The sequence below is a fragment of the Zootermopsis nevadensis genome, unplaced genomic scaffold, assembly GCF_977971745.1.
Source record: "Zootermopsis nevadensis isolate Lab colony 2312 unplaced genomic scaffold, Znev_1.0 Znev_ptg000007l, whole genome shotgun sequence".
Taxonomy (NCBI): Eukaryota; Metazoa; Arthropoda; class Insecta; order Blattodea; family Termopsidae; genus Zootermopsis; species Zootermopsis nevadensis.
Window position 1 is genome coordinate 12,345,818 of NW_028259139.1, and position 26,237 is coordinate 12,372,054.

Consider the following 26,237-nt stretch of genomic DNA (forward strand, 5'->3'; position numbering starts at 1 on the left):
ATGTTTAAACAAACACATGCATTTTATTGCAGCACGAAGGATATGTAACACGGATAGAAATATGTTTGTTCATAAAGTTTATTTATTGTTAGTTCGTATAATAATATAATTCTCATTTATCAAGTGAATGAGAAAGAAACAAGCTATAGTTCCTGAAACCACCATCAGGATACGCTCTGGAGGACAATAAGGGGAATGAGGACATTCGACAGGAATTTCAGGGTGTAGAGCCTTTCAGGAAATAATATTTTCTCAGTTACCAAGAAACTTCCCGCATTATATGAAGCTAAAAGATTTATTACCATGTTTTTAACAGCCCATCACTGGTCGCCAGCTGAATCCACTCCACACACACACACGCCACATCCTATTTCTGTAAGAATCATTTTAGCGTGGTTATTACATTTAGTTTTCACTACTAAAACAATGTACATTTTTCCATCTCCTCACTGCATGCTACACGTGCCGCCAATTTCACTATCCCGCATATTATGACTAGAATAATACGATGTAAAGCTGTACCGATACACGCCATGGAGGAGCTTGGAGTGAGAGGCAGTACTCGTTCTTGACCTTCGCAATAGATGGGGTGAGTGGTCAGCGTAAGTCTTAGGTCATGCTTTACCCCGCGTGGAAAGGACCCCGGTACCCATCGGATCGGTGGTTGAGTGGGCCTCACAGTCGATCTGGATACAGAAGCTAAATGAAAAATCCTTTGCTCCAGCCTGGGATCGAACCACGGCCGTCCAGCTTGTAGCAGTGGGGATATAAACTACGAAATGGCTCACAGGTATTTAAACTCGGCGATGAAATAACGAATATAGGAGACAATGGAATAAGTAACTTGTGAGGGTAACGAGCCTGTAATTATAAAATTATTATGAAAATGAGAAATTGGTAGAACGAAAGAGAGACGTATTAACAAATTAAATGGAAATGTCTGATAAATTCTGTCAGGTGAAGCAATTCCGAACGAGAATGTGCCTTGACCAAATGCGTTTTTATATGTTTGTTCAAAATGTAACATATGAGCGTGAATCATTAAAATTATCAGGCAGGCTGTCAGCACTGGGGGCATTTGAGGAAACTGGAAAAACTGCATAATGATAAGGATTGCAAATTGCACTTTCCACCAAATATTATTATGACGAAGAAATCAAGAAGCATGTGACGAGTGGGACACAGCGCGCATGGGAGACAATATAAATACACGTGTTACTTTAGTTGTAAAATAAGAAGTAAAGAGAGCATCTGGGAGACCAAAACATAGATGGAAGGATGTTGTTAAAATGTATGAACTGGGTCAGATTGGTTCTGGAAAAAATTCCTTGGCAAGGGTTATTTGTTGGCGTACATGTGTGTTTCAGAGCTCTGTAGGTATGTAAGACCTTTCAACTTTGCATGGGTTGACGTGGATTAGCCTGTCTAGCGTGTTCCAATTTAAAATACTTTTGAAATTCTTTATACATACTACAGGCCAATTTGGGGGAGGAATAATCTATGTAACCTCTACCAACAAAGTACAGTACAAACCAGAAAAAAAGCAAATTCATATCCATGCCTCGAGGAGTATTCGAACACACGATCTCAGTGCCAGACCCATGACTTAGATTATCCAGCGAACTCTGTAATTTTTCCTCTGGATTTCAGTTTCAGTGATATTGCCTACCCCTGATTCGAACCACAGACTCGTGTAGCCAAGGTCGCATTAACGTGCTTTTCCCTGCAGGACGACAAACTGAAAAACTAATCTTGCTTCTGTTTTTTTTTCTTACTTTCATGAAGGAAATGCCACACTGCCGAGCCGTCATAATGAACGTTACCTAATAGTTGCTCAGCTGGCCACAAAACTCGATGCGTTTCTGCCTGATACTGGTTTCTTAACATAACATTATGATTCCTGTCCACATTGTAACCTAATTCTCTAAGACACATTTTAGTGTTATCCTCACATGACATTACAGTTCAGACCAATATGAAACCGCCAGTCAGTAGTTTATTGGTGTCAAAACAGAAGGCAGATTTATACACTATACATGAATATTACATACTGGTCTAATTTTCACGTTTCATAATTTTGACACTGACTCTCTTTCAGGCAAATGAGCCTTGGGGCTTAAGAGCAGCCTCTTCACCACGCCTTAGCCTCCCCACAGAACCTTGAGCCACAAGCGACAAGCATTTGCGGCCTTAAACTTAACGAAAGTTAAGACTTTCAAAGCGATTTGTTGTGTGACGAAGGGCGTGGATATTGAGTGAAGGAACGGGGTGTAGGAGGGGGGGAAGATCCTTATGTAGGGTGTGGTCAGTGAAGAATATTGGGGCGTTTGTAACGGTACCTCCACTCAAGGCCGTTCCTTGAGATCTTCTCTTCAGGAAGAAATGTTAACATTTCAATAGAGAGGCGTGCTGGGTAGCCACTGCACGTACAGCTGACGTCCCAAGGTCATCCACGTTTTCTACTAATCTCCTACTTTTTTTCCTTCATTTTTAATTGCATGGTAAACTGATCGATAATATTTATAACGCTTCTGTTAAAGAGTTGCAATTTGATAAGTAAGGAAACTACAACACGCGAGACCAAGGTTCGATTCTGACCCCCAGCTGCGTATTTCAAATTATATTAAAGTGAGATTTACAGTGAAGAGGACTTTATATTCGCTCGAAATGACTTAGAGTGCTAGGTGGTCTTGTGGAATACGCAAGTCAGAAAGTTATTTACTGTCTGGATCTGTTAAACTAGACGTTACTTTTCGGCAGTGAAACTAAATTTTGAATGGGTGCTCATCTTGGTCTCTGAATTAAAAGGAAGAACATAAACTGAGTATACGGGATTTTAGGTTTCAATCGCGATCTGAGTTCATATAATGTTATTCTGGTTGGATAAAAATGTTTCGAAGGGAACTGCCTCCATCTTCAGGGCATAAATCTGAGTAAAGTGATATATATATTTGGAACCAAATAACAAAACAAAAATAGAACGAAAATGCACTCTTCAAACAGGCACGACTCTTAAAAACGTGTGCTTTTTTTCGTTTAGGTATTAAAGTTTTATTATCTTTATAAGTAAACCAAATTAACTAAAATAATCGATAATACTCGTATAACAGAATATTACGTTTTAATTTCGTGACTATGAAAGGGCTCAAAATATAGACGTAAACCTTCAAGCGAGCACTCAAAATAAAATAAAATTTACATTTGAGCATATGTTACGTATTTCATAGTTTTACCAACGTGAAAAGTTCTTTTGGAGCCTTAAATTCAACCAAATGGAACTAAAATTCAAGAGCTCAACTTTTTAACGTAAATATATCATGCCCAACTTGAATGAAATTAGTCCATTATTTTGAGACCCGAGAATGGCCTGACAGATATGAGAAGTCTAATGGGTAAGTTTTAATTTTTTTTAAAACACACCAACGAAGTCTTTGGGAATTACCGAAATTTATAAGAGAGAGGCAGAAAGAGTTAAGAAATAGTCAGTTATAATAAACAAAGCACAGCCCCTTTTGAGCAGCTCTGCCATTAAGAAACACGAAGATTTCTTACCATGTTCACATGAAACCACCACATCCCTGTATTGAGCCACATGAATCCAATCCACACCCTCTAAACTATTTTCTAAGATTTATTTTAATATTGTCTTGCCATTCACGAGTAAACCTTCTCTTCAGACTTTCCAACCCAAAACTGGTGCGCATCTACCCCATGCACACTACATGTCCTGCCCATCTCATCAACTCATTTAAAACTGTACAATTGACGGTTGACAGAATGGAAAGAGACAGATTTCTCAAACTAATAAAATACTACAAGTCACATAGATAAAGGAACTGAGGAAAACCTTTAGAGGACTTTGGACGACTGATTGATTTTCGGACCACGTGACTAAACTCATTGCTTGATAATGATAATGTCCATGATATACAAATTAAATTATTAAATATATTTATAAACAAATTAGTGCATAATTATTCATATCAAATAAGATAATTATATTAGCAACGATACTGATCGGCTAAGTATGCCGAATCGGTTTCTCCATTAAACCGAGTGTCATAGGACTGGGTGGCCAAGGTTAGATTCCCAAAATGGCAGGGTACATTCTCGCCCAGACTCCCACTGGACCCCACTCAACCTGTTGTCCATCCAGTACCAGTGTAATTTTCTAGTTGGTAAAAATAATCGAGCATCAATATGACTCATTTAACTTCATCCAATCACTGTCACTAATGACCACATTCCAATATATTTATGATGTATCTATATTCATTGAAACTAATATAAAATTTTTCTGAATCCCATTTCCCCCCTGAGGTATCACTGAATTAGCGTCTTATTTAAATTTGCTTAGACTTTCAAAGTTCTCTAACTTAACCATCACAACTGGTGACCATACCTGAAAATATACACATCAACATTTCCAGAACACGTGGCTCTGTGACCACTGTTTGTAAACCCCTGGCGTTGGTGTCATAGATCTCATACGATGAATTGACTGATGTTGTATTAAAATCGCTGTCTTACCTTTCAACGATGTCTTCAACGACGTTATTCCAGATTTCATGAACCTAGGAAATGTAGTAATACTGCTTTGACACAAACACACGGTAAAATGGCCACAATCAACTAAAATCTACCAGGAATTGTTTAGATACACAGTACACTCACACAGACACAGACACATGTATATTAACACAACGTTTAATTAATTTTAAGTACTTTTATCTTGTATAAAAAAGTTTAATTGCGAAATAAATGCCATAACGTGCGGACACAACTCAGCTTAGCAACAGGAAACAATTCTAGAATGAACGATGAGTAATCGGAAGTCGCTGATTGGCTGCTCGATTGCATATCACGTTACCACCCCTCATTCTGAGGGCGAAGGCGACTCACAGTCCACGCGGATATTCAGCCAACTGTTGAAAAATTTGATGCCCTATTCCAGCGATTAATTTCTCATTCTATGTATTTGGTATAACGACAAGATACGAATGGATTTGTACAAATACCTTCTTGTGTCACGATAAAGTAAATGTATGTTGAACAATCCATTCCCGCTTTAAAGATATTGGATGTGTATGCGTACAAATATAAAGTTTATTATTAAGTAGTACTACCGCTTTGTTACACCAAGTACAAAGTTCGTTCTTTCACCGCTACGTGTCTCAGCTGTCTTGTAGTCCCAAATGTTAAACAGAAACTAGCACAAACATCTCATTCCATTCAACAAATATAGCTCAGTACTTCCGAAAGTGGGAAAAGGTGTTCTGTTTTTGTGTTTTCTAATAAATTGAAACCAAAGTACCCTTGATAATTTTCATATAACCTGAAAAAAGACCATGCAATACGCATCCTACCGCTGACCTGACATTAAATATTTCCCAAATGACAGGCTAGAAAAGTAACAAAGGAGAAAACAAAATTACTGACATTTAACTGAGCATTATTATGATTATCTAAATAAGGTTTCGAAATATTATTATTACTGTTTAAGGCGACGGCCTCAGAATTATGCACTGTAATCTGATAACAACCGTATGTGGAAAAGTGGATTGTGGTCTAGTTTATGACGCCGTGTCCGGGCCGAGATTTGAACCCAGTACATTCCATGTAACTATTCGAGTATCACGACCTGTATAGTTTGTTATAAATCATATAGTTTCTATGTGTTTCATTTTTTTCTTAAGATTTAACGACCGCTGTCACTGCTTTACAGTAAGATTAGTCAGACTGAATAACTTATCTATTCTGTAATTGTGAAACTATGGAAATCTTCCCAGGAGGCGTTTGGGCGAGTGGTAACTTTCAAATAACATCATCCGACGTCAGAGTTAAAAACTGTCCAACCACACACACACACAAACAGGGCCATTTCTGTTGCAAGACGTTGTCTCGAGGCGGTTTCGCAAATCGAACCGAACTTATTCCATGTGTTATGTACGCTATATGACGTAAGTTTCGTCCCCCGCCATCACTACATCTATTGTTTACAGATGTACTCAATTACACGATTATATCAGGTCATTTCCTGTCCATTTTTGTTCTATTTTCGACATAGCTTTAATAAGACATCATGACATTTGAGAGCGGAGCGCGTTCGAGTATGGCTGGAAGCTGACTTCTATGAGGAAGGTCCAAGGATCGAATGTTGTTGCCTTTACGTACATTGTATACAGTGGCAGTGATCCACACTCATCTAACATCATCTTCTCTCTCAAGCTGCGAGCCAGTAGGCCTTCCATCTTGCAGGCCCACGTTCTTGAACCACTGAGAAGCTCTTCTCTGCGTTCGCCTCAAACTTGAATTCTATGTTCCACAACAACGAACTCTACCCAACCGTGACCTTCTTGACAAGACAACAGTCCCTTAGCTGGTCAGAATTTCTTCTAACTTCATGTAACTCGAAGCTTTTTTACCGCGTTCACAACAGCCAATACAGGCATACCTCGTTGTATTGCGCTTCGCAGATATTGCGTTTTTATAGAAATTGAAGGTTTGTGGCAACCCTGGGTCGAGCAAGGCTATCGGCGCCATTTTTCCAACAGCATGTGCTCACTTTGGGTCTCTGTGTCACATTTTGGTAATTCTCACAATGTTCTCCCATTGTTTTTTAGACATAATGCTATTGCACGCTTAATATACTACAGTACAGCGTAAACAACTTTTATATGCACTGGGAAACAAAAACAATTCGTGTGATTCGCTTTATTGCGGTGGTCTGGAACCGAACCCGCAATATCTCCGAGGTATGCCTGTATTTTTCCCTTCTTATTAGTTACTTAAATACAGTTCACACCCTCCCTCACCGTTTCCTTAAGATCCATTTTAATATCATCTTACATATACGCCTATGTCTCCCACGTAGACAATTAGCTTGAGGTTTTGATACTAAAATTTTGTATGAATCTATAACTTCCCACATTCGTGCTTCATGCTCTGCATATCTCATACTCCTTGATCTAATCGCCTAACGATATTAGACGAAGAGTATAATCTATGGAGTTCCTCACTATACATCTTTCTACGTCCCCCTGTCACTTAATCCCTTTATGTCCAATTATTCTCCTCAACACCTTGATTTCTGACATCCTCAATCTACGTTATGGCCTTAAGGTGATCGAACAATTATGTTTTATTTAAGAGATGCGCCCTGTTGTGTCTTGATCGTTAGGTTAAAAGTCCGCTGACATAAATATTTTGATTGTATTTTTACTGTTTATGAAAAATCCACTAAAGATTTCGACCTTACGTGGTCATCTTCAGGTCGTTATCTTTAGGTTTTCGAAACTAATAGATGTGACTGCTAATTTATTTACATATTTTCTGTTTCAGACTTCACTATAAAATTGGACTGTGATTTAAGTAGCTTACGTATTTTAGTAGACTGGACAGATGTGCTTACCCATGGAAAGCTGTAGCCGAACTCAACTATAATTGACCAACCACCTGAAAATAAAAGATTAAAAAAGTTAGTGGATTCTTAATAAACATTCAAAATACAATAAAAATTGCTGTGTAGATGGACTATCAACCTAAGAAACTGTAATTAATTTAATAACGCTGTGCCAGATATTGCCCACCGTCTGAGGTATACTTCGTTAACACGACGTTTCGGTAATCCCATCTACTACAGTCATGACGCTATCGGATGTTATTATACTGGTTGATTTATTACCAAATTTTTATTTTGATATTAGTGGCAACATTTGGGATCGAACCGAGTCGTTTTGTATACTAGGCTAGAATAATTCTGGAGATATAACATTTCACGTCCTAGTCTTGTATTCGAAAGATCCCAGGTTCCATCCCAACCGAAGCCACTAATATGAAAATGTATAAGTAAAAACATATCTGTCAGTACGGCAACCTGATAGTAGGAGTAGAATCAACTACGGAAATAAATAAATAATAAATAAAGAGCAAATATAAATCCATCTCACTAAAAAATGTGTCTGATAGCAGGGTCGCTGGTTTTACGGCTCATTTGCTGTTTATGTTGCAACGGAATAATCAAATTTGTAAGTTTCAATTACCAATTGGACCGGACAGTCCCTTAGTGTCTCTTCACGAAACTGTGGCATTTCACCTCGAGAGAAACTTGTGATCAATCTGACCATGCCCGCTTATCACGCGTTAAGATACACACTGGTTTTTCTGGGCAACCTTGAGTATGCAGCACACTGGCACTGCTCCATCGTGCGGGTGGTCGCTGCCCCTGAGGGAACCAAACTGCCCTTCTAGGTGAAGGGACAGTCGTCAGAGTAGTGAAACCTTCAATGAAGTGTGAAAGGACAGCGAATGTCTATTATAAACCGATTAAAAGTCTCAATTAGTTAAAGATCAGACGGGGAACCTAGTGCGTAGCCATGAGCCGACATTTCTGACATGGTCACATGATGTGTATGGAAGGAAGCTAAAGAAGACCTTTTATACCTACATTAGCACCATCTATGGAGACTTTATGCATCCATAAATCAATTTATGCAAATTCCTTTCATAAGAATCAGAGATAACATCAAAAAAGTGTTATGATTTTATGTAAAGTGTCACGTGGTTGGGAAGCCTGAGGGGAAGAGACGGCTGGGGAGACCAAGACGTAGATGGGAGGATAATCTCAGGTGGATCTATGGGAGATAGGAGTTGAAGGAGACTGGATTTTGTTGGCCCAGGACAGGGTCCGGTGGAGGGCTTTGGTTAATTCGGTGATGAACCTTCGGGTTCGGTAAGCCATCTGGTTGGTTGGGTCCACTATTTGGGAAGCCTCAGGGGAAGACACCTCTTGAGAGACCTAGACGTAGATGGGAGGATAATGTCAGGCGGGATCTATGGGAGCTAGAAGTTGAAGGAGACTGGATTTTGTTGGCCCAGGACAGGGTCCGGTGGAGGGCTTTGGTTAATTCGGTGATGAACCTTCGGGTTCGGTAAGCCATCTGGTTGGTTGGGTCCACTATTTGGGAAGCCTCAGGGGAAGACACCTCTTGAGAGACCTAGACGTAGATGGGAGGATAATGTCAGGCGGGATCTATGGGAGCTAGAAGTTGAAGGAGACTGGATTTTGTTGGCCCAGGACAGGGTTCGGTGGGGGGCTTTGGTTAATTCGGTGATGAACCTTCGGGTTAGTTCTAGTTAGTTAGTTATGTAAAGTGTCACGTAGAATTGTCCCTTTCGCCAGTGAAGATGATGTCGGACTTCTGGTTTCTGGACCTGCAGGTAGATACAGAAGTTCGGAGAAAAATACTTCCACAAGAAGTTGCAACCTATTAGTCAAGTATTATTTTCTCTTGATTTTAGTGCCGCTGTATAGTTTGTGCAGACATATTCTCTAGTTTCTTTGTGCGGAATAGAAAGAAGTGTACAACGAGTTGCATAACTAGAAGGAAGGGGCAAATCAATGACGTCTGTAAAATGCACTTCCTTCTCTGAGGAACGTGTGAAGAATTATGCAAGACCTAAACAATGGTCTAGGCTGGCCAGTGCTACAGTAACAATACATCGTGATGTTCTTGACATGCATAACCTAATTACATATTTCCCAAGGCAAGTAGAGCAATCGAAATACATTTTGCATCAGACAGACAAGCGCATGAACCAATTTGTAACACCGTGAATTACCAGTTCTCAAACAATAATCTGAACTTCCCACTGTCGACTTCGATACAGCTTGATAAGAATTCCGATGAACATTGTTTTTAAGAGGTTGGCACCACTGAATTGTAATCGGGAGGTCCCAGATTCAGTTCTCAGATGAGATAATGTCTAGCCGCGCCGGTTTCCAAAGTTTCCATACGTAATTCTTTTCCAACATCCAACCAATCAAGTAACTTTTTTGTAAAAGAATCGAAAGACTGATAAGGATTAAAACCAAAGGTCACTGCCAGACACGGTCCACGAGCTAACGTCACAAAGCATTTCCTTACGTTTTAATTGCAAATCGTTGTTCCACCCATTTCTCGGTCTTTCAAATGCTCATTTTACAAGATGTCTTCAACTAAAATTCTGTATTGAGACTACATTTTCGCTATCGGGGAAGAATTTTAATCACTTGGTCTTTGTACTTTTTTCGAGTACTCATGAAAACAATGTTTTTGGATAGGTTAGTATAAATTGCAATTGTGGTTGGTCGCGTGGATGGCCAATCTTGATGGTGACAAGAAAGATCATCCATCATCCGGTAGCAGCCCACCTCGAAACTTGCCCGCGGCTCAGCCCCCACGGACAGGAACTCAGTAAATTACATCGCTCACAAAAAGCAATAACAGATGAAGACCACACGGCACCCGAGACAAATCTCGGTGTATAGGCTTATTAAAGCTAGGTGAAGTTCTTGGAATTGTGTTAACATAGTGTGCAGAACAGATTTGACACTCTAACGTGAGTAGCTGTTAAGGAAACTCCGTCTTTTCTTATCACCACTGTAATCATGAACATCCGCTAATGATGTTCCCTTCAATCTGATTGTCACCTTAATATCCATTTTTACAAGACCCGTTTTAATATTATCCTCTCTTTTCTATATAGTTCTTCGAAGTGGTGTTTCAGCCAAGATGCATTATACGTCCACTATTCATCACATATTTTTAATCAGCCTAGCTGAAAAATGAGAATCGTGAAATTAATCATAATTTTTTTTTCAATTCTCACCTGGGTCTGAATATTCTCCCCATTAGATTGCTGTCTAACACCCTCTACCTTTCAAATGACAATTAAAATTTCAAAGTCGTACAAAAGAGATTAAGTACAACTGTGTGTGTTTTACTCTTTAAGATTGAATTGTAGCAAATGTCTCAAATATTTAATCTGATTTAAATTTTATCGCGAGTTACATTTTAATTTTATTCATTCAAAGGCACATGAACATATATTATTATTATTATTATTATTATTTAGTGTTCTGTCTGACGACAGGTCCATTATTCTGCCCAAAAAGAGTTCGCCAGTGTTCCCTTGTAAATTTACTGTACATTTTTACCGTAATGTAAAAAATAAATGTAAGCATTGACATTATATCATAGAACTACATACATATCATACAACGATCCCTACACTCCAAAAATTGTCAACAAGTCTGCTGACACCACATAATGTGACAAAGTAACTTCTTGGACCTACCAGACAGTTACCTATGTTTACTTCAATATGAGGGAATATTAAAGTGGAAATTTGTCTGGGTTCGTGACAACAATATTTCAGTATGAATTATATGCATATCAGGGAATTTTTTGTTACCAAAGGGGAAATTAATTTAGACTAATTTACACTGAGGGGTGTTTCGTATTATAAAGCAAGGAACTTAAACCAATTGCGAGAAGGTTGTAGCCTAGTTGTTTATTGCAGACTGGCATCATTCATCATTGCCTGGCCGTCTAGGAGCTAGAATATGCCAAGTCTCGAACGTCAAATCAAGCCGCATGCAACGTATGACATATGTAATATAAGAAACGAGATTCGTAATAGTTCTTTCATTAAAGTTACACAGATTTATATACAGACATCCACAAGCGTACAGCAGATCCTGTTTTGTGTCTTTCACCGTTACTGGAACAGATTTAATCAAATAAACGTACAATAGGGATGTCGTATGTAAGCGGAATTTCAATTTCTCATGGTGGCGAGAGTTTTCTAGGGCGTTGCGTGGTAACCACCTCTGAAACGTCGTCAGATTTCAACGAGATTACATGGCGGAATATCCTGGAACACATCCATCTTCATGTCTGTGTCCGTCAGCAAATTACATCTCCGAAACTATTCGGTGTTGTATAAAAATATAGAATTTGAGACTTTCTCGGCGAGTACAATCAATAAAATATTCTCGGGCAATCAGCCTTGTCAACTGGTTACCGTAGTAAACCGCGGTAACCAGTTGACGTGGCTGATTGCCCGAGAAGATTTTATTGGTTGTATAAAAAGTTAATTATTCACCTGGTCATGAAATTTTCTACGTTTATGGAAACTGAAAGTTTATTAACGCTTTCAACAAATCGTCAAACATGTAAAGTATGTACAAAACTTGTAGTAACTCTTTGATTTCTGCACTATTCTCCGTTCCTGCGTTCCTGCTCTGGTTGTAAAACAACCATGCAGAACCTTCTGTAATGCAAAAGTGATCAATGAACTTCAGTGGCAATACGTATCTCGTTCTTGCATTCACAGTGCTGTGATAACGTGTCATATTTTGATTCAATAACAGACGCAGAATGTTACAACCGAGCGAATGTATCGAGCTTGTATCGTTACAGGAAGCACATTTTCCACACCTAATCATTGGTAGCTGCATTACGCAAATAAGAAGGGGATAAAAGCATTTTTTGTACAACTTATTTCAGTGCTTGTAACGTAACTAGAATCTAAAAGGCTATACGAAAAGAAATAGACATCTCCCAGATAAACCCGCTAATGAATAAAGTGTATAACGATGTTCTTTTGATGCTTTGAATACCTGAATTAATGTGGGAATTGCAGCGGAGTTTATGACTCAGTCTATTTGTAGCTTATAAAACGAAACAGTACGATATATGAACCTAATTCTGACAAGACTACGAAGCTGCTCTGAGCACAACGCTTTCAGTCGCATAGCCATCCAAGCCCGGAGGAAGAGGGGAAAAACTAATTAAACCTCCTTAACTTTAAGCAACAACAGTTCGTCTTCGGAAACTTTTAGTCGCTCATCTAATCGCGAAATTCCCTGATTTTCATGGGAATTTAACGTTCATTACCGTACTTACAAGAGCCCGCCAATGGACCATACTTACAGTCAGATGACTCAAGTTCACACCCTCAGATCCTTCTTTGAAAAATCCAATTTATTACATTTCCGTTACAATTATTAATATATCTCCCGAGTACTTTGTTCCCTTTAAGCGCTCATACCAGAGATTAAACTTCTTGATAGTGAAGCTTATCGCCCTAAGGAACATGACGCACAACCTCAGCTGCAGTTTTATTTAGTGGCCTCTTCTTAAGAGACTTGATTTAAGGGTTACTTTTATCTGCGTAGCCATTAAACATTTATTATGACGTGACTGTGACAAGTACAGTAGTTTTAAAAATGCAAATTATAATCTTTAAACAACATTTTTTAAACTAATTATGACTGGTTCCGGCAGATTGACAGTTTGGATTGAATGCCAACATGACTCTCCTGTTGATAGGCGTTGCCTGGATGTAAACCCTGTCCTCCACTGCAAGATGTAAACAAAGAAGAACGAGAAAATTAATAATAAAAGAACATAAAATTATTTTACACGAATTAACAAATAAGCGATTTCATGATCTCCGAAATGAATTTCCCGCATGCATTTTATATCCCTTCCTGGGTGACATTAATCGAAGTGTATACTGACAGAAGTGACCTATTTACGTGTTACCTGTCCTGTATCAAAGTATTTATTTCGGAGGCAAGGCGAACGGAACGTTTACCGACCACAGTAGCTTGATTGGTTGTTTGTTTCATTGGGATCGCTTACTGTTTGTTTGCAGACGACGACACGTTTTCGCTATCAGCCAAGGCTTTTAGCACCCACGCACGACTCTCAAAACATTAACCTTATACAATCTTATTACTTCAATTGAGAACTGCGTGGCAACACTGGTAGGATTTCTAGCTCGCTGAATCAATCTACACAAATATCAGTTGAAAAGTGGGGTATGAGACACCACGCACTCATGTCCTACACATGATGACAGTTGCCTAGTGGGTTTGGCTCGGGTCTGCGGTAACACCTCTGGGCCGCATTGTGGAGGACACTGGTTTATCAAATCTTATGCATGACTGCTGAGATAACAGTTTATATTAGACAAGGAATTTGTTTTCAAATTCTGACAGCTGTTTATCTCGTTAAGGAATTACCTATATTTTATAAAACCCAAAGTTTTAATGTTCGGTTCACATAAACCTGCTACTGGATAGTTTTTCGAGCCAACTGAATTCAAAGCGTGCCCTCATACCGCATGCCACTAAGATCGAATTTAATGTTATCCTCCAATTTTGATCTTGCTCTCCAAAGGGATATCTGCCCTTCTGGTTTTTTGACCGAAATTTCTTATCTATCTTTTAGATCAGTCCACACGGAAGGCTGTTCCGAACATGGTAATAAATCGTTGTTGAAAATATTTTCAATAGTTAATCGACTGTCACCTTCTCAAGAATGACTCTGCTCTGTGGAGTTGCTTAGTTTTATAGGTACGCATTTCGCAGTAAGAAAAACTTGATTTCAGAATTTCGTGTGCCTTAGATCACTCTAGTACTGACAGTCCTCTTGCTGCCTACAGGAATGCTGTTTGTGAATTGAACTAGCCTGCCTGTAGCCACTACTCGTGTGTGTCCTCATCTCGAGCATCACCCATCACCCTGCTCTGTACATGAGGATTTCATCTGTCAGACTGTTATTACGCTATTTAAACCACAAGGACTCAATTTAAATTTGTTTTCTCAAAATACCTATAGAAGTTAATTCAAAGTTTCAAAATAAACGTCAAAGAACATTATCATAAAACTTTTTAACAGTCGTTCATCGGGTTACTACTTTGAACTTAGTCCAGTAACGTTTCACTGCAGCCGTAATAATTTTTACGCCATTGCATTGGGTAGAAGGGACTAAACCGACGTTTCACAGGTCCTTGCTGCCTCAATAATCAGGTAAAAGTCTACCAGACTACACAGCGCAACAACTCAGGAGATAGCTATCTTCAGACTGGCCATCAGACTAAGTCGGTGGGTTAAAAGAACTGGACGTGCTCGGATGCTATACATAAAGAGATTTACAAAAGACACCAACAGTTGTTGCTAATTACAAATGGTATTTACAAAGTAAAAAAAATCCTTTTGTTTTGTATTGGTGCAAAGCTTGACATATCAAGTTAAGGGAACTGCACAAAATAAGGATGATTGAGGACAGGGTGCTAAAGAGAATGTTTGTACCCAATACGATTAAAGACATAAGAGGGTGGAGACAATTCCATATAACAAGCTTCAAAATGTGTAGTATTCACCAAATACGACGACCAAATCAAGGCGGAACAGATGTAGCGCGCATGAGGACGACGAGTAATTCATCCAGAATTTTAGATGGAAACCGTGAAGGGAACAGAACACTCGGAAGATGGGAGGATAATATTAAAAATAATCCTGATAATTTTTTTTGATGTGGCTCATGCTTGGGGCTGGTGTCGGGTTCTTGTGAACTTGATGATGAAGCTAATTTAAATAATTTATAGAATTTTAATTCTTACTCCAAGAAAACTCACAGACAGATACATGATAATCGCATAAGTTTCGTTTATCTTAAAGAGAAATGAAAATTTCGAGTTTTTGATAGGATTTTCACACACTGATGCTACAAACTGTGTTGTTTATTGTAAACTATTAGTATATTATTCCCCTGTTACCCACAGATTTAAATTAACAGAACCTGTTTTCATTTTATAAAAGTTCAAAACAAAATTAATGCATGAACCGGAATTTATACGTGCAATAACTTCTACGGTTTTAATATCCATTAAATTTTATTATCGCTGCAAAAGATACTTTCCACGTACAAACTCAATTTGCAACCGTATTTCATCTTAAATAAATAGAATATCCAGTATTAGTTTCTCTTATTAAAACAACTTTAGGTTGTACGTAACAAAAACACTCCTACGTTATAGTTTACATTTATAAAAATGAAAAACGCTCATGACTGGTTGATCAAGGTCTCAGTTGGGACCATTTGTATGCCACACACACGAGATATATCGCTTAAGACTGAATCTTCTACTCTGTATTTATTAGATGTTGGAGAAGATCAGTTGAAGAAACGTATCCTGCCTTCTATCAACTGTTAAAGTTATTCGTGACTTTTACACAATACAAGTACCACTGAGAACTTCAATAAGAAGGTTTCTTACAAAGATCTAGAAAGTTTTCCTTACGCTATATGTGATTTCACACCTGACAGATTATAATATTAATTCGGATATGCCAGGGAGATTAACTGATATAAATACGTAATTTCTTGGATAATGCCTGGCCTTAAAATAGATAAAAAGTTTTCCAATTTCGAATGGATGGACACTCATTCGAGCGAATTATGTTATTAGGCAATTTGGCCTTCTACACTTTCTTGGCGCTCAATGGGCATGACCGAGTTTGAGGTGCCGTGTCTTTGTTTCATCAGTCATTTGTTGAAATGAGTTTTTCATTCTCAATGAAAATGGTCTTCTGAAGCGATATATTCTCCGAGAAACAAAAATTAGGTTACGTGTCGTGACTAAAGGCAATTTTTGACAGTGGATTAATATTTTTTCATCAATTTGGACACGTGTAAATACTTATTATACACGGATATTTGCCCCCGTTTCAGTGTACTGTTCTGTAAAGGTTCACCAAACCTCACGACGAACTGATTCTGTACCAAGACAGTCCTAATGGCTGTCTCAACATAAATTACGAATCACACGCGACCAGGAAAGGCCATGGCTGGACCCTATTGTAGCGCCAATAAAGTCTGAAGCGTCTCAAACGAAGTAGCGCATCAGCTGTTTCTAGCAGACTACGAAGGCTGCCAACTCACACAAGACTTGATAAATATTTATCAGGGCAGTTACAGTAATTGGCAGTTTTCGCCTGTCTGGTTGACCATGTCAATTAAATTCCAGAGGTCTGTCAGACCTGTTCTTCCGAGCTGGGTAAGGTTGGGATTCAAAGCATCAAGCAGCACCAGCGTGGTTTAATAACTTGTCTGAACCAGAAAGAACACACAAATATGTTTATAGTTTAGAACAAAACCTGGTAAATATAAAACTAGTTTTAGTTACATATTATTTTGCATTTCAGTCAACATGGCCTTAATGACAGAATCTTGGATTATTTTAAACAGAGTTCTTAATATTTAAGTTGTGAATATTAAAGTATCTGATTCCTCTCACAGATGTGAAAGATGATAATTTATAGCGACCAATGTCACTTTGGTATGAAGAATTAGAGATGTTTATTCAGCCACACCTCCATTAATCACCTTTTAATAACTGTTATTTTTCGAAGGGAAATGCTATTCAAACAAAATTATCGACATTACAGACAGCAGATTTCAACATCTTATCATCTCGAGACTTTCCCATCTTAGCAAATCTCAATTTTAACAAAATGGCCTCCGGAAATTTCTCCTGTTGTAATTGGTTGAAGGCTGGCAGATGTGACGTACCGAACAGTCATAAAGATTGACATGGTGGTAAGTTTCTGAAACCGTGCGCTTTTATTAGGGCGAATATTTACAGAAATGAATCTGAAATATTTGGAATAATGACGAATGACTGTAAACTCATACGAACAGTTCGTATGATAACATGTTACAAGTGAATTTTCCGGAACCACGCCTAAGATCATTTAATAGCGTTACCATGACAACCGTCATAACGCGAAACAACTGAAGATTATCCCGTTTTTAGACGCCGAAAGATATTAGTGGTAGATTTAATACAATAAATTAGATAAACGGCGAAAGAAGTTTCAGATACCGGCCAGGAACAAAACCGGGCTCTTCCGACTAGCAGGTCCCGCTCCGTCTGTGGTTTGTAGTGATTGCAGTCTGACGAGAAAATTTTTCCTGAATAGCCATAACTAGTGCTTGATGGGATTCATTCTAGACTCGACCCCGAGACCTTTTAAACACTATACGAGATTAAACAGCGAGACGCAAAGAACTGGATTTCACAATACGCTAAAAAAATCTGTGGGAAGCAGTCAACCGTGTTTTAAATGCACAGACATCTACAGTAATGAAATCTGCTTGTTCGGAAATAAAGCGATTAGTCTTAAGAGGACAAGGGGGAGCTAGGGGGCAGGGGTGTGTGGGTGACAATACAACTCAACTGCACAGCGGTTCAGATGTTAACACACGTCTCGACATCTCCATCGAGCTCAGTACTTCAGAAGCTGACTTTTACATTGAAATAGATCTATGTGTCATTGTTTTATAGAAAGAACGTGTAGATAAAGTCTGTGATAATTTGTAGCTAAAATCATTTATACTGGAAAGTTCAGAACAGAGCAATGGCATCATTATAGTCATAACAGAAACAAGTATAGGTCGCGCGAGTAGTGGTGGCACCTAAATGCACGATGTGTAATCCGAGGGAGGGGAGTTCAGTAGTAGTGGGGGTCGCACAGCCTCTGCTGCGGTGACGCACCGATCTAAACACAGCTAGAGCTACAAACCAACTGAAGTTGACACCCCTCTAGCGCGTGCTTCGGACGGGTCCATCTCATACGACCAAAATCAGTCCTTTGCGCAGGTGCCAGCACTTCTCGCGCGACCTCTAATGCCACTTTTAGTGGGCATGAAGTGGAGAGGCTGTCAATAAAGGAATTTGTGGATAAATGGATAGCCTTAGAGCAGAGAAAAGTTGTGATATTGTGATGAATAAATTAATAAAGACTATAAAAGGGAAAAAACGACGTAGAATGTGTTAACAGTGTTATCTGTGAATAGCGAGGTCTGGTAAACCACATGGATCGCCGAACTCTCATGTGGAGACAACAGGGTGGTTACCTAGCAACGAACAAGGGACTCTCGGACCGAGCCAGAAATTTTAGCACAACTCGATTTAGGGCTTGACCAGACGTACGACATTAAAGTGTCTGATTGTTTTGTTAAGAGAATATCTTTTTTGTGTATAATCCCGAAAGCGGGTGGAAAATTGTGGCCGTACATCGAAGAGATTTGCCATCCCTGTTACTTAACGTTCAGGATCGTTATAAGAAGCAGCGCTCTTCTGTACTCGGACCGACAAAGCTCTTTTTCTCTCTCTTAAAAACCTCTTCCGGGTTAAAGGCCTTCGGGTGTCTTTAATTGTTTTTTTTACGTCGCAAATTCTTGTCTGGATCTTGCGCGTGCGCACAACATTTGTAGAGCAGTTCGCTTGTCGTACACTGGCACGTAAAAGATACCGGAGCAAATTAACTAGTGTTGTAAGTGCAAGTGAACACAAATGTTCCTGTAACCTGGTTGCGCTTGAATGTAGCAGCAAAACAAAACTTTTTGTTGCCATGGAACCGAAGTTCATTATCGTGATCACAAAAATCTTAAACAGGACTCTACAACGTCCACTTTAATATCATTCTCCCACTTACTAGACACGTTAAAACTGATTATCGTCAGAAAATTCTCTCACAAAACCCACATTGCGATCCACTTTAATCCGTGTCACGTTATAACACGCGTTTAAGTATTTTCTTCCAACGCATCTACACTTATTTTGGCTCTACTATAAGCAATTTCGTACCTAGAGATTTTCGTACTTCATCCCTTCGCACTTACGGGAAGATTAATTACCGAGAAAGTCCTCATTATGCAGGTATCTCATTCTTTCGGCAGGTGTTTCTCCTAGGCCTAAAGTAGTCCTACTTTCACCTGATCTAGTAATTGTAATGTCATGGAATAACGAAGACCATCGAGCAAAAACGCTCCTTAAAAAGCCAACATACGCCCAGTTATACTTTTATAGAACCCGAAGGTCTATTACTGTGTTTGTAAGATGCACCCTAAGATGTATGGGACACATGTCTACTACTTACTACGGAATCCGATGATAGTGACGTACTAAGGTACAAAAATGAAATCAAAAGCAGGTCCACCCGTGTAATAAATATTTTGCCAGCCTCCCCCGTGACACTCTAGTAAAGAAAACCCTTGTTACTAGGCTGCTGATCACTCAAACAACGCAAAAGATTTGCCAGTGCGAACATGGAGCATTAACGAACAGAATGCGTGTTCATTATCGAGCGTTACTTGGCAACGAAATTGCTTGCTACTCATCCTAAATCATTTAACATGTGTTGGGCAAGGCCGTGGTCTAGGCAACACGGAGTTTTCCTCCGCGGGCTTCCCCGGTTTCTCCGTGGCATCCCAACAATTACTCCATTCACACACAGAAGAAGGCAATGGCAAACCACTTCTGGATCATCTGCCAAGAACGTATATGAACAAGTCCCAGTCCGAGAAAAGGATGGAAGGATCCTGTTCATATGGACCTGTCCTCAGACAGAACACTAAAATAATAATAAGATGAGGTGGTCTAGCGGTTAGAACGCTGGCCTTGTAATCCTGGGGTCTCGGGTTCGATTCCCGGCGGTGCCAGAATTTATAACTTGTGTTGGGCAAGGCCGTGGTCTAGGCAACACGGAGTTTTCCTCCGTGGCATCCCAACAATTACTCCATTCACACACAGAAGAAGGCAATGGCAAACCACTTCTGGATCATCTGCCAAGAACGTATATGAACAGGTCCCAGTCCGAGAAAAGGATGGAAGGATCCTGTTCATATGGACCTGTCGTCAGACAGAACACTAAATAAAAATAATAATAAATCTAACAAAAATGTACTGAATATGACAACAATACACCAACTGGTAACAAAATGTCGGGGTACGCGAAGTGTCTCTACGCCCCTTAGAAGGCAGACGTCAGATGTAAAACTATTCTGTAAGTGCTTCCTAATAAATAAAAACGAAAAAAATAATTAGTTTGTCTTGATATATATACTGATGTCACCAAAATGTTATAATTAGGGTTGCGCTTTAAATAGAACACTCTATAGAAATGTACTACTACTTTAGTCCACAAGTTAATAATCTTTTTTTCAGAATATTAGACAATAATTTTTGGGAGGGAATATTAACTTAAAAATTATATTTTAAACTAGATTAGAGGATGGAAAATAAATGCTTGGTACAATAAATGTCACCCACGTGTACAATGAGCTACGACATTAACACATGTGTCGTACAAAACAATGCATTTGTTCAGAACCAAGTTCCTTTATTTACAGGAAGTAATAATTAACACAAATAGCAACCTCTGTGTGAGGGACTGGGTCACCTCGTGACACAGTGCAGCGCGAACAGAAAGGGACTGAAGCTGATAGGAAACTCAGGCTGATTTATACACTTTTCTTACCTTGTTTCCACTCTGTTGTACCCGGAGTACGTTGATTTGGTTGCGACAATTCTGACCCCCACTTATCACATCAATGACCCGTTCGAAAGAATCAGAATGGATCCCACGAATTGTTCCCCATTACGTCGGGATGCTACAAAATCACTTTAAAAGCTGAACACTAACTTCGTTTCTCTCACTACTTTGTGAGGCCTTGCTAATCTACGTCGTAAAATTTTTTGTAGGTATTGCTTCGCAAAATGTTTATAATAAAATAAAATTAACTACAACTCTAAGGTATAGACCTTTATTTATTTTTCTTATCTTTCTGAAGATAGCTTTTCTCTTTCTTGTCATACTTCCTCCTTTCTCATCTTTCTTCATCCTTCTCCGTGAACATAATATTATTCTTCGCTCTAAAGCTCCAGATAATATTTTAGTCCTGCAGAATTGTCGTTTGTTTCTCCATAACGTTTAGAATGGTTATGCGTCTTGCGAGCTATTACTTCCAACAGAGCCATCAGCTTGAAGTTAAATTTCTCGTTTCTTCTGCACTGTTATGTGTATAAATTTCTTCCTCTACTGAATATAAAAATATATTAACGTAGAAATTGAACGATAATGAAACCCTTTGTGTGTTCAACAGTAACTCATTTTATTACAGCATTATATTCACAAACTGTATTAATAGCACAAACTTTAAAACAAATTCTTTATGAACTAAATAAATTGTAAAAATGCCTTCACGTAAACCGAAGCCACAGTCCTGCCAAAATCACCAACACAAAACCGGAGGCATGACTCCAGACTAAAGCTAAACGCGGTTTTCGCAAAACCCGACCATAGGCGCCACCATAGCCTCGTTTACATTTCTTGCTACCACAGTCGCCACCGCCAGAACTTAAATTTATTTCGCATCGCATTATCGGCACACTACTACAATCAAGCGTCACGAAAATTGACTGTTATATTTTGATCAAATTGCACTGTGTCGGAACTGATGGGGAAACTAGGACAGGGATAGGGTAGGTTACGGTGCGGTGGCCATATTAGTGTCAAAAGAAGTATTACGGACTGACTGACTAATGAGCTAAGTAACTATCTTCTAATTTTTATTGATTTAATCAACCTGTCAATGTCAACACCACCTGCCCCAGGTCCATACTTTCTTCTCAAGGCGAGTAAAAGCGAGGGATAAAGCACAGTTGGTCGGCAGACTTTTAATTGGGAGTTATCCAGTTCGAATCTTGACCGAGTCGAAGTACATCCCGACTTTCAAATTTCTTCACGAAAATTATCTTGAAACAGAAAACGTCATTTCCTTACGAATCCTCGCCCAGTCCTGATCACTTGGCTTCTCATTCTACGCTACACATACATGACCTTAGCAGTCGAAACGGCTTTGTTAAATGACCCCAAAATTGAGCACTGAAACGGAAAGTTTCACACTGGAATTCCGACTGCTGAGGAATAATCAGAAGTAACACTTATGACACGTGTTTAACCTGGTGAGTTTATTGACATTACTTCGTCCTCTGTCTTTTCCCTTCTTCTACACTTTGCTATTGTCCCTGTGTTTTAAAATATGTGCCCCATTATACGTGCCTCTTTTCCCCCCCCAAGCCGCAAACGACTTCTGCAGAAGAGACGCATCTGTGATGAATGAATGTCATTTAGCTACGCGGTTTTACTGCTGTCTACACAAGCCAATAAAAACACGTGACATGCGCAAAATAAACCTTCATGTTTTAATATGGACAGCAGTCTGCAGGTCAATGGCGGGAGGTGATAGTTGTTCATTAGATTGTTTGACCACGCTGTATTAACTGATAATGTTTCATATACTGCGGAATTATTATTGTGGCGTAGTTTTCATCTTGAACCTCCTCCAGGTCCTATTTCCATGCCCCCCTCCTCATCACAATATCCTGTTTTATGATTATTAAGAATTTTTGTAAAATTATTATCTATTTTGGAAGCTTCTTGTAAACACAGTAGCGTTTCTTCGTGTTTCAGAAAAGACGGCTGAATTATGTTCCGACAGTCACATGGATAAGGTGGGAAGTTAAAATGCAAAATAATGATAGGAACACTGTTAAAATAATTATAAGAAACTAATTAACCCACTCACTTACTCATGGAGCAACGTCCTTCTTGAGTTTACAGTCAAGAAATTTCCCGCCGTTTATGAAACCCCCAGGGTTGAATACCGCGTTCACAAGAACCCGCCAAAAGTCCCTATCGTAAGCCAGATGACTCGAATTAACAACTTCCAAGTCTTGTTTCCTAAAGATCCACTTTAATAAACTGTACTGAAATATTAAAATTACTTATTTATTGCGATAAATTTATGAATGTTCACGAATGTTCTATTACTATTAACATTGTCTAACAGCTGACTGACAGATTTATGTGATAAACAGTTGACAGACAACGAGGAAACAAGAAAAATACCTTCTTCACTATAAAAGCGGTGATGGCCAAAAGTAATTTTGCATAAAAGAATAATGCCAGTTTTCATTATACTAACCTAACTTTATTTTCTTGGCATTCTGCAGAGAATATTGTTAAAATTAGACATATATGTGTTACAGAAACTTGATTTTATTGCGAAGAACTGGACTGAGAATAACACAGTCGCATCACTGCAAAATTAGTCTAAGAGTCCATAATTATTTTTTGCATCCAGATATTGTGGTAAGGAACAGGCGTAATGAAATATAGCGCAGAATCTGTTACACTTTGTGATGTCTAAAACGTCTAGTCACTACTTATCATTTATCGATTTTTAACGTTTATTCTGTCTTACAATTACAAAATAAACGACACAGAGAAGACAACGAATTTACAATCACGATTTCGTTATATCGTAATGCACGTAATTTCGTGACCTCAATTAGTAGAATAAATTGATTTTAACTAGAAGGTTTTTTTAATAATACAGGCAGTTCAAGCAATGCTGGTTGTTACTGGTTCAATTGTCTTGCCACCTCCAGCGTAAGAATGGTACAGTCTGTGTTAAAAGCGCCACACCAGGGGCAGTCTTCAGTCGTCTGTCCAAGGCAAGTCGAGTAGCTAACGCGAGGTCCCATCCTGAGACCCTTTAACGTCAGATTTTTCCAATAACAAACAAAGTGAGGGCAGTTGAGAACAACATGCTACGAAAGATACTTGAACCAACGAAAGAATAATTAAAAAATAAATTACAGGTTCTATCTGAAGACCGCAGTAGAGCCACGATATATTTTAAACAACTGTTTTTGACCGTATCGTAATAAAATAGTCCACTAGGAGATATATTTGGTGGGATAAACATACTTATATCTTTACACTATCATCAAAATCCTTCAAATTCCAGTTCAAGATGTTTACGGATTGGTGACCCGGCGTAACAGCGCAGATGATCACCACTGTTTCTTTTTCCAGGAACAGGTCTCGAATACGCCAAAAAATTGTATTCAGTTACGTATGTACGTTCATGATACCGAAGATTGCAAGTCTATAGGCCTATAGACCTACATAATAACAGTATTCCAAACATATTGGTAACAAAATGTTCTCACAGAATCAAATTAGAGAGAAGAAATTCGTACTCAGTGTTGGTGTAAAATTCTGAAGGGAAGACACCACTTGGAAAGCCCATGTGTAGATGGAGGATAAGAACAAAATTAATCTTACAGAAATAAGTTGGGAGGGTGTGGACTGGATTCATCTGGTTCATTACAATGAGCAGTGTCGTGCTACAGTGAACATGATAATGAAATTTGGGTTTCGACCAAAGGTGGGGGAATTTCTATATAAGCTGAGCGACTATCAGATACTCAAGAAGGGCTGTGCGTCAATTCGCCGGAACACGGACACAACCATCATATCACTTGTGAAGACTTTAAAAATTTCTCCTTGTAAGTGCCGAACACGAAATAAATCGTTTAGAATTAGGCCTACTCTTCTTGTCAGACTTAAAACGCATCCATACGTTACCATGGCAATATACAAGCGTAAGAAGTGAAATTACATTATAACTGAGAGTGAATTTTCTGTAGAAAGTTTAAATATAAAGTTGGTGGTTTTTGTATTTCTTGAGAGACTGTACTTAAAACCTACGCCTGAGAGAATACTGTGCCGCAGGGCATACCTGAACCAGCTCCATTAACAAGATGTTAATAAAAGGAAGAGGCGAAGCAAACACGTAAATAAGATCACTATAACTGATCTGAATCAGTGGCGATGTAGACAGACTTCCGCCTTTCGTCAGCAATGCAGAGACATCTTGTGGCCCAACAGGAAGACCTTTCACGCATGTGATCTAATTACTGATTTATGTTAATGAGACATTCGCCAACTTAAAGTGCCTTTTTATTTACCTACAGCAACACACGCCTCTTACACAAACTACATACCGTATTTTATCGACAGCAGTAGATGTAATCTTCGATGTGACTTCATGGATTAGGCAGTTTAATGCCTGTACCGGCCTTAATTACCCATTTTCAGCTTCTTATTCGTTTTGTATTACTCTTTTCAATAATGGTTTACAATTCCATGCTACATTCAGCCACGTCTCTCCAATAACCCCTACTACATGGCCCTCCAATATCTACTAATATCTTCAAACTTAACAACTGATCTTGTGAGATATAAGGTTATTAGACTAAGGGCTAAAGATGGAGGCAGCACGTTCCCCCGCAATGTTGGGAACAATCCGGAAGTCCACACGACGTTTCACAACCTAGAACAACCCATGGGCATCTTCAATGCCATGAGAATCTCAAATGTCGTAAGCTCGATGTTTCAGTTTAGCCCTGAAGAAGGATGCAGTTACGTTATTCAGAATAGTTGACACCTGCGTACAAGTTTACACGGTGTCACAACCCAGAAGAATACCAAAGTATATTCATTGTATGTTTCTAACGCATTCAACTATTTTTAGACATTATTACATTATTTAGAGCATTAGTTATAAATAAAAATTACCAACAGTTACAAATTTATAACGTCATTAAATGTCACGTGAATTTATCAATCACGTGACGAATTGTTTTGTCACTTTCTTTTCGCTCTCTGAATATAATCTGACAGAACAATTAAAATGAATCGCGTTTCACTTCGTACACTTTGGGTTTTCTTTATTCTTATATGTCTGTTACGTAGGAATTTGACCACAGCTCATGAAGTGATAGCCAGTGATGGAACGAATCTTTTTATCAGCTCATAATAACACGAGTTTCACTTTCAACTAACTGATTATTACGAATTCATTCTTTCGCATTCAGGAAGCTGGATTTAACTGGGGCAGTAGTCTGCCAATATGTCGGCA

At 38.8% G+C, this 26,237-nt stretch overlaps 1 long non-coding RNA gene across 1 annotated transcript in view; it reads right to left on the bottom strand.

Annotated features, from left to right (window-relative positions):
- LOC147874613 (uncharacterized) overlaps nucleotides 1–4,543 on the bottom strand; it is a 202,205-nt gene extending 197,662 nt beyond the window's left edge. The window contains exon 1 of the long non-coding RNA XR_015533933.1: nucleotides 4,531–4,543. This is a non-coding gene — a long non-coding RNA (uncharacterized LOC147874613). The remainder of the gene's footprint in view (nucleotides 1–4,530) is intronic.
- Nucleotides 4,544–26,237: the final 21,694 nt, after the last annotated feature.